The sequence below is a fragment of the Rhipicephalus microplus genome, unplaced genomic scaffold (genome assembly GCF_043290135.1).
Source record: "Rhipicephalus microplus isolate Deutch F79 unplaced genomic scaffold, USDA_Rmic scaffold_366, whole genome shotgun sequence".
In the NCBI taxonomy this organism is placed as follows: domain Eukaryota; kingdom Metazoa; phylum Arthropoda; class Arachnida; order Ixodida; family Ixodidae; genus Rhipicephalus; species Rhipicephalus microplus.
Window position 1 is genome coordinate 22501 of NW_027464932.1, and position 10000 is coordinate 32500.

Below are 10000 nucleotides of genomic sequence, written 5' to 3' on the forward strand. Positions count from 1 at the left end.
GCCGCCCCGGCAGACGCGGTTTTCGCGCCGCCCCGGCTGACGCGGTTTCGTGCCGCCCCGGCAGACGCGGTTTTTTGCCGCCCCGGCTGACGCAGTTCGGACTTGGCACTTTTTGGCTGAGCCTTGCTGGCGGCCCACTCACTCGATCGCCATGTCTGTTTGCCACAGTTTTCCCGGTGGTGCCGCACCCGGGCTCGCCCCGGCAGACGCGTTTTTTTTTTCTTTCGCCCCGGCTGACGCAGTTTTCGCGCCGCCCCGGCAGACGCGGTTTTCGCGCCGCCCCGGCAGACGCGGTTTTTTGCGCCGCCCCGGCTGACGCAGTTCGGACTTGGCACTTTTTGGCTGAGCCTGGCTGGCGGCCCACTCACTCGATCGCCATGTCTGTTTGCCACAGTTTTCCCGGTGGTGCCGCACCCGGGCTCGCCCCGGCTGACGCAGTTTTCGCGCCGCCCCGGCTGACGCGGTTTCGTGCCGCCCCGGCAGACGCGGTTTTTTGCGCCGCCCCGGCTGACGCGGTTTTTTGCCGCCCCGGCTGACGCAGTTCGGACTTGGCACTTTTCGGCTGTGCCTGGCTGGCGGCCCACTCACTCGATCGCCATGTCTGTTTGCCACAGTTTTCCCGGTGGTGCCGCACCCGGGCTCGCCCCGGCAGACGCGTTTTTTTTTTTTTCTTTCGCCCCGGCTGACGCAGTTTTCGCGCCGCCCCGGCTGACGCGGTTTCGTGCCGCCCCGGCAGACGCGGTTTTTTGCGCCGCCCCGGCTGACGCGGTTTTTGCCGCCCCGGCTGACGCAGTTCGGACTTAGCACTTTTTGGCTGAGCCTGGCTGGTGGCCCACTCACTCGATCGCCATGTCTGTTAGCCACAGTTTTCCCGGTGGTGCCGCACCCGGGCTCGCCCCGGCTGACGCAGTTTTCGCGCCGCCCCGGCTGACGCGGTTTCGTGCCGCCCCGGCAGACGCGGTTTTCGCGCCGCCCCGGCTGACGCGGTTTTTGCCGCCCCGGCTGACGCAGTTCGGACTTAGCACTTTTCGGCTGTGCCTGGCTGGCGGCCCACTCACTCGATCGCCATGTCTGTTTGCCACAGTTTTCCCGGTGGTGCCGCACCCGGGCTCGCCCCGGCTGACGCAGTTTTCGCGCCGCCCCGGCTGACGCGGTTTCGTGCCGCCCCGGCAGACGCGGTTTTCGCGCCGCCCCGGCTGACGCGGTTTCGTGCCGCCCCGGCAGACGCGGTTTTTTGCCGCCCCAGCTGACGCAGTTCGGACTTAGCACTTTTTGGCTGAGCCTTGCTGGCGGCCCACTCACTCGATCGCCATGTCTGTTTGCCACAGTTTTCCCGGTGGTGCCGCACCCGGGCTCGCCCCGGCAGACGCGTTTTTTTTTTTCTTTCGCCCCGGCTGACGCAGTTTTCGCGCCGCCCCGGCAGACGCGGTTTTCGCGCCGCCCCGGCAGACGCGGTTTTTTGCGCCGCCCCGGCTGACGCGGTTTTTTGCCGCCCCGGCTGACGCAGTTCGGACTTGGCACTTTTTGGCTGAGCCTGGCTGGCGGCCCACTCACTCGATCGCCATGTCTGTTTGCCACAGTTTTCCCGGTGGTACCGCACCCGGGCTCGCCCCGGCTGACGCAGTTTTCGCGCCGCCCCGGCTGACGCGGTTTCGTGCCGCCCCGGCAGACGCGGTTTTTTGCGCCGCCCCGGCTGACGCGGTTTTTTGCCGCCCCGGCTGACACGGTTCGGACTTTGCACTTTTCGGCTGTGCCTGGCTGGCGGCCCACTCACTCGATCGCCATGTCTGTTTGCCACAGTTTTCCCGGTGGTGCCGCACCCGGGCTCGCCCCGGCAGACGCGTTTTTTTTTTTTTTCTTTCGCCCCGGCTGACGCAGTTTTCGCGCCGCCCCGGCTGACGCGGTTTCGTGCCGCCCCGGCAGACGCGGTTTTTTGCGCCGCCCCGGCTGACGTGGTTTTTGCCGCCCCGGCTGACGCAGTTCGGACTTTGCACTTTTTGGCTGAGCCTGGCTGGCGGCCCACTCACTCGATCGCCATGTCTGTTTGCCACAGTTTTCCCGGTGGTGCCGCACCCGGGCTCGCCCCGGCAGACGCGTTTTTTTTTTTCCTTCGCCCCGGCAGACGTGGTTCCCCCCCCCCCTCCGTCTTTCTTTTTGTTTTTTTTTTTCGCCGCGGCTGAAGTGGATTTTTCGGTGCCTCGACGCCCCGGTAGTCGCGGTTTTTCCGTTTCCGCACGGCCCCGGCTGACGCTGCTCGGTCACAGTCGCCTTTTGTGGTGATTGCAGACTTCTTGAGCGCGGGTGTTTTTTTTTTGTTGTTGTTGTTGTTTTATTACGCATTCGCTCCAGCAGACGCTGTTTAGACTTTTTGTTTCCTCTTTTATCCTGCGACGAGGTGACGAGGTTTATTCGGTGCCCCGCCGCCCCGGCTGAAGTGATTTTTCCTGTCCCGTGCCGCCCCGGCTGACGCGGTTGGGACTTCGCGTTTGTTCGGCCGCCACGGGTTTTGGCGCACTCGCTCGGTTGCTTGTTGTTGCCACTTGTTGCGAACCCAGGTTTCTTGAGCGAGCGCGGGCGTTTTTTCTTCCTTTCTTTCTTTGTTCTATGTGTTAGCGAATCGGCCTTTAATATCACACGAGGACTCACAACCAACAATTTTCAGTTTGAAGTGTAAAAAATCTGCAGGTGTTGACGTAACTGACTTGCCCCGTACCCTTGAGTACATCCATGAAGTTCTCGTAGTACTACTAAATCGCATTATTCCAAGTGGAGAAATTCCCATAAACTTGCAAACCTCTACACGAAAATCGGTGCGCGTGATAAAGTTGAAAATTATCGTCCGATATCAATTGTGCCTTCTATAACACAAATTCTAGGAAAAAAAAAAAAAAAAACACTTGTTCGCCGTTTTCTGCGCCGTGACTGGCAGCACTCCGGCGAAGCGAAACGGGGTCGATTCGAGCACGATATCGGCGTCTTTCGACGTGCTCGCCGGCGACCGTCGCACGAGTACGTCGCACGAGCGCGTCTGCCGGGGCGCCGTTTGCGAAGCCGACGCAAAAGTGGGAACCGCCGCTCGGATGATCGCCGCTTTCGGCAGAGTGAGTGTTGGCACTCCGGGGAAGCGAAACAGCGTGAATGCGCCCACGAAATCGGCGTATTTTGAAGTGCCCGCCGGCGACCGTCGCACGAGTACGGTAAACCGCGTCAGCCGGGGCGTAGTTCGGGACGCCGACGAAAAAGTGGGAAGCGCAACTCGGATCTTCGCCGTTTTTGCAGGAGTGAGTGGCGGCCCTCCTGCGAGACCAAGAAGCATCGATTCGTGCACGAATTCGGCGCCTTTCGACGTGATCGCCGGCGACCGTCGCTCGAGTAGGGCAAACCGCGTCTGCCGGGGCGGGCTTCGGGACGCCGATGCGAAAGTGGGAAACGCTGCTCGGATGTTCGCCGTTTTTGGCCGAGTGAGTGCTGGCACACGGGCGAAGCCAAACGGGGCCGATTACGGCACGATATCGGCGTCTTTCGACGTGCCCGCCGGCGACCGTCGCACGAGTACGGTAAACCGCGTCAGCCCGGGCGGAGTTCGGGACGCCGATGCGAAAGTGGAGAACGCCGCTCGGATCTTCGCCGTTTTTGGAGGAGTGAGTGGCGGCACTCCGGAGAAGCCAAGGAGCGCCAATTAGCGCACGATATCGGCGTCTTTCGACGCGCTCGCCGGCGACCGTCGCACGAGTAGGGCAAACCGCGTCTGCCGGGGCGGGGTTTACGACGCCGACGCAAAAGTGGGAACCGCCGCTCGGATGTTGGCCGTTTTTGGCAGAGTGAGTGCTGGCACTCCGGCGACGCGAAAGAGCGCGAATGCGCCCACGAAAGTGGCGTATTTGGACGTGCGTGACGGCGACCGCTGCAGGAGTACGAAAAACCACGTCAGCCGGGGCGAGCGACACACGGCGGTCTGGGTGCTTATCGCTGCTATTATAGGGGCACCCCGGCAGACGCAGAAAAAAAAAAAAAATTTTCGACCTTCTTTTTTGCTGGTCGAGCTCGGGTAACCCAGGTCGCAATGGGAGCCGCGCACGAAAGCGGCGTCGCGAGACGCGTTCGCGGTCGCTAGTCGCACGAGCTCGGCAACCGCGTCAGCCGGCGCGGAGTTCGGGATGCCGACGGCTAAGTGGGTACCGCTGCTCGGATGTTCGCCGTTTTTGGCCGAGTGAGTGCTGGCACTCCGGTGAAGCCAAGGAGCGCCAATTCGTGCACGATATCGGCGTCTTTCGACGTGCCCGCCGGCCACCGCCGCACGAGTACGGCAAACCGCGTCTGCCGGGGCGGGGTTCGCGACGCGTACGCAATAGTGGGAACCGTCGCTCGGATGTTCGTCGTCTTTGGCCGAGCGAGTGCTGGCACTCCGGCGAAGCCAAACGGGGCCGATTCCGGCACGATATCGGCGTCTTTCTACGTGCTCGCCGGCGACCGTCGCACGAGTACGGCAAAGTGCGTCTGCCGGGGCGGGGTTTGCGACGCGTACGCAATAGTGAGAACCGTCGCTCGGATGTTCGTCGTCTTTCGCCGAGCCAGTGCTGGCACTCCGGCGAAGCCGAACGGAGCCGATTCGGGCACGATATCGGCGTCTTTCCACGTGCTCGCCGGCGACCGTCGCACGAGTACGGTAAACCGCGTCAGCCGGGGCGGAGTTCGGGACGCCGATGCGAAAGTGGGAAGCGCCGCTCGGATCTTCGCCGTTTTTGGAGGAGTCAGTGGCGGCACTCCGGTGAAGCCAAGGTGCGCCAATTCGCGCACGATATCGGCGTCTTTCGACGTGCCCGCCGGCCACCGTCGCACGAGTACGGCAAACCTCGTCTGCCGGGGCGGGGTTTGCGACGCCGACGCAAAAGTGGGAACCGCCGCTCGGATGTTCGCCGTTTTTGGCAGAGTGAGTGCTGGCACTCCGGCGAAGCGAAAGAGCGTGAATGCGCCCACGAAAGTAGCGTATTTGGACGTGCTTGACGGCGACCGCCGCAGGAGTACGAAAAACCACGTCAGCCGGGGCGAGCGACCCACGGCGGTCTGGGTGCTTATCGCTGCTATTATAGGGGCACCCCGGCAGACGCAGAAAGAAAAAAAAAATGGGGACATGGCGTGCGTCACCGTGCGGCTTCGCAGCGTTGCCGAAGTCGCCGAGCCCTTCGACTGAGCCGAACGGCGGACAGGGAACGTTGGTCGGCCGTTCTAACCTGTCGGTGCCACGCCGAGACGTCGTTAAGGAAAACCGCGTCGTGGGCCTCTACGACGCCGTCGAGTCGTTGTACGTTTGGTGTCCAGCGTGTCGGCGGCGAGTAGCGGACACGTCGTTCACGACTTCGGTCTTTCGCAGTCGACGCGAACTTGCGGAGAGTCGTGGTGCCTCACGTTTTCGGCAGAAACCGCGGCGGAATTTTCCCGTGCGTGCGCGCACGACCTCGGTGCTGTGCCGTCAGCGTAGTGTTGCACAAACTCGTGGCCTACCCAAGGTGCGGTACGTTTGCGGCCGTATCCTCGGTGGGAATTTCGTGAGTAGGGTCGCAAATTCTACGACCTCGGCGGGTTTGAGAGCGACGTAGACTTGTGGCACGCTCAACATGCCACACGTTTCGGGGCACACCCGCGGTGAAATTTTCTCGAGTACGCTCGTATTAGGGCCCAAGGAGGTCTGGGTACTTATCGCTGCTATTATGTGGGGGTTCTCGTGAGCGGCGTACGCGAAAGCGACCGGGTGTCTGATATGCGGCGGGCTTCGGCCTCGTCAAGCGTGTCCTCGGGTCTGCTCCAGGGGAATCCACGGCAGTCGTCTGCAGCCTCATCCGCTTGATGCGTTAGGGGCTGGTTGTCGGACGGTGCCGTTTTACCACGATATCGAGGTGTGTTCCGTGTCGTCCTCGGGCGATTCAGATGCGAAAGCGCCGAAGACGCGGGCGTGACCCGTCGTCTGGCGGCTTTGCAGTCTCGGCTCCGTTGCTAGTTCCGGCCGGTCCACCGACAGTGCAGCGGGCTTGGGCAACCCGCACGGCGCGACCGAGTCGATGCAACGAAAAAGAGCGAGCATGAACGTGCTTCTTGCCGCACGGCTCCCACTCGTCTTTCGGGAAGGTTGTGCCGTAGCGAGCTCGAACGCCGTCATCTCGGAGTGCAAAATAAGCGTGTTGGGGCGCCTGAAGGTGGCCTCCGCCGCACACAGACTGCGTCCGGCCCGCCGAGGGCGAGGACGGACGCGCAGTCGAACGATTACCTGGTTGATCCTGCCAGTAATCATATGCTTGTCTCAAAGATTAAGCCATGCATGTCTAAGTACATGCCGAAATAAGGCGAAACCGCGAATGGCTCATTAAATCAGTTATGGTTCCTTAGATCGTTTCTTCCTACTTGGATAACTGTGGCAATTCTAGAGCTAATACATGCAGTGAGCCTGGAGCCCTTTGGGTAACGGGTGCTTTTATTAGACCAAGATCGATCGGGTTTCGGCCCGTATTGTGTGGTGACTCTGGATAACTTTGTGCTGATCGCATGGCCACGAGCCGGCGACGTTTCTTTCAAGTGTCTGCCTTATCAACTTTCGATGGTAGGTTACTTGCTTACCATGGTTGTTACGGGTAACGGAGAATCAGGGTTCGATTCCGGAGAGGGAGCCTGAGAAACGGCTACCACATCCAAGGAAGGCAGCAGGCGCGCAAATTACCCACTCCCGGCACGGGGAGGTAGTGACGAAAAATAACAATACGGGACTCTTTTGAGGCCCCGTAATTGAAATGAGTACACTCTAAATCCTTTAACGAGGATCAATTGGAGGGCAAGTCTGGTGCCAGCAGCCGCGGTAATTCCAGCTCCAATAGCGTATACTAAAGCTGCTGCGGTTAAAAAGCTCGTAGTTGGATCTCAGTTCCAGACGAGTAGTGCATCTACCCGATGCGACGGCTCGGACTGAACATCATGCCGGTTCTTTCTTGGTGCACTTCATTGTGTGCCTCGAGATGGCCGGTGCTTTTACTTTGAAAAAATTAGAGTGCTCAACGCAGGCGAGTCGCCTGAATAAACTTGCATGGAATAATAGAACAAGACCTCGTTTCTGTTCTGTTGGTTTTTGGAATACGAGGTAATGATTAAGAGGGACGGACGGGGGCATTCGTATTGCGGCGCTAGAGGTGAAATTCTTGGACCGTCGCAAGACGAACTACTGCGAAAGCATTTGCCAAGAATGTTTTCATTGATCAAGAACGAAAGTCAGAGGTTCGAAGGCGATCAGATACCGCCCTAGTTCTGACCATAAACGATGCCAACCAGCGATCCGCCTGAGTTACTCAAATGACTCGGCGGGCAGCTTCCGGGAAACCAAAGTATTTGGGTTCCGGGGGAAGTATGGTTGCAAAGCTGAAACTTAAAGGAATTGACGGAAGGGCACCACCAGGAGTGGAGCCTGCGGCTTAATTTGACTCAACACGGGAAAACTTACCCGGCCCGGACACTGGGAGGATTGACAGATTGAGAGCTCTTTCTTGATTCGGTGGATGGTGGTGCATGGCCGTTCTTAGTTGGTGGAGCGATTTGTCTGGTTAATTCCGATAACGAACGAGACTCTAGCCTATTAAATAGGTGCGGGGTTCCCAGCACCTTACAACCTTCTTAGAGGGACAAGCGGCTCCTAGCCGCACGAAACAGAGCAATAACAGGTCTGTGATGCCCTTAGATGTCCGGGGCCGCACGCGCGCTACACTGAAGGAAGCAGCGTGTCTTTATCCCTGTCTGAAAAGACTGGGTAACCCGTGGAACTTCTTTCGTGATTGGGATAGGGGCTTGCAATTGTTCCCCTTGAACGAGGAATTCCCAGTAAGCGCGAGTCATAAGCTCGCGTTGATTACGTCCCTGCCCTTTGTACACACCGCCCGTCGCTACTACCGATTGAATGATTTAGTGAGGTCTTCGGACCGATGTCCGGCGCGGCCTTTCGGTTGCGCCGGTCTGTTGGAAAGATGACCAAACTTGATCATTTAGAGGAAGTAAAAGTCGTAACAAGGTTTCCGTAGGTGAACCTGCGGAAGGATCATTAACGGATTGTGAAGGGTGAGCGCCTCAGCTGCGTCTGCGCCCGACACTTTCTGCCGCTGACCCCGTTTGGACGCGGGGTCGGCTTTTCCCCACGGGGCTGCCTGAATGTGGAGCGGCACCCCGTGACAAATTGTTGCGCCCAGCGGACGCCAACACCGCGACCTTGGACGGTCGGCCAGGTGGCGGACGCGGGTACAAACGGCGCAACGCACTCATAGGTCGGCTTTCGACCCGCCACTGCACCGTGGCTCGAAGCGCTCGAAATGCGCGACCCGACCGCTGCGGGACCGCCTAGTACTGTAAACAGGAGCGGCGGAGCGCGAACGGCGAGTCGTGGTTACGTCGGTAGAAGGCGAGGCTGCGCGTTCCCGAAACGCCAGCCGAGTGCCCTCCCGACCGTTCGAGCGTGCAAGAACGAGACCCGACAATCGCGCGGCGACTGCCAAGTACGAGAGGAACGGCACAAGCGTCGGCGGTCGGTCAAGGAACTGGCGATGTGACGGGTCCGCTGTGCACCAGTGCATACCGTCCCGCCGTCCGCGGCAAGCGCCTCCGCGTCCTCGGGTGACGGAGGCTGCCGGTCGGTTCTTGCAGGCGAGGGATCTCGCTGGCACCGGTTCGCGTTGACGCGCGGCCGGTCATGGCACGGCGATGCGACGGCCGAGGTGCGCAGTACTCGATGGAGGAACCGCACGCTCCGATGACCGTCCCGCCCTCCGCGGCGTATGCGTACCGACCGTAATGGTTGCAGCAGCGCCGGCCGGCTTTTGAATTCGCCACACGAAACACGGTGCGAGATCGCGGTTAGGGGAGCGTCGACGTTGCCAGGCGTTTTGCTTGCTGCCGAGGGAAAGGCGGCACGGCCACGTCGCGCTCGTCGCGATTAGCGGGTCTGCGCGCTTTGGGAAGGTGCCGCAACGACTTGCCGAAAGAGGAAGCACGGAAGAACGAGGGACTTGGACGTCCCGACAATTGAACGCACTTGCGGCCAGGCCCTTGCTGGCTTCGTTCTTCCGCCTCGAGTAGGCTCGTACGCGGCTCCGGCGCCGAAAGTGGTCCTTGGCACCGACTTCGGTGGACGTGGGAAGTGCCGCGCAAGTACGGCGCGCCTGGCTCCACCTGTTGGCTAAAGTAGGCAGCCGGATCGGCATTTTGGTGTGCGGTGGCAAACCGTGGATGCGAAAAAAGCTTGTGCGATTTCGTGGAACAAAAAGCGGGGGTCCCCCTTTTTATGCGGAGGAGACCGACCCGCCCGCCGTGGTGAACCGCGACGCCACGGTAAAAACGGGAGAGGCTTGTCGATGGGACCGTGCATCCCGCGCTCCACGGAGGCCGGGAGGCGGCCGCCCGAGGAAATGTGTAGCCGTCGAGGCCCGCATCTGCGTGCACTCTTATCCAAATGGGTGTACCGCAGGCATTTTCTGGTTAGGCGGGCCAATGAGAGCGAGCACACAACGATACCTACGGGTCCGGCTTGGAGAACCGGCTTCGACGCCTCCCGAGTATTTATAGAGGGGTGGACCACGAAAGCACTCGCAAGTAGCGGAAGCGAAACGCCGTCCGAAACACACCGTTTGCTCGATTTGCGGCAGCCGAAAAAGGCGCGGCAGAGTTTTGGAGTCCAAGCGTGCGCTGAAAAGCGCCCTTCTTGGCCACTGTTTGGCCGAGTGCCAGAAACGTTTGGTTTTGACTGTACGGAATTGAACAAACACTTTTTCACGACTCTAAGCGGTGGATCACTCGGTTCTCGGGTCGATGAAGAACGCAGCCAGCTGCGAGACTTGGTGTGAATTGCAGGACACACTGAGCACTGATTCTTTGAACGCACATTGCGGCCTTGGGTCTTCCCTTGGCTTCGTCTGTCTGAGGGTCGGATCACATATCAAGAGAGCCTTCGGCGCACAAGGGAACGTGAGCCGTCGACTCG

At 60.2% G+C, this 10000-nt stretch overlaps 2 non-coding genes across 2 annotated transcripts; both read left to right on the top strand.

The window, feature by feature from the left end:
* The first annotated feature begins 6259 nt into the window (after nucleotides 1-6259).
* Nucleotides 6260-8074, top strand: LOC142794046 (small subunit ribosomal RNA). Its single transcript, XR_012892028.1, has one exon. It is a non-coding gene; the product is annotated as a small subunit ribosomal RNA (ribosomal RNA).
* Nucleotides 8075-9793: 1719 nt separating this feature from the next.
* On the top strand, nucleotides 9794-9946 carry LOC142794051 (5.8S ribosomal RNA). The gene has a single exon (XR_012892033.1). It is a non-coding gene; the product is annotated as a 5.8S ribosomal RNA (ribosomal RNA).
* The last annotated feature ends 54 nt before the right edge of the window (nucleotides 9947-10000 follow it).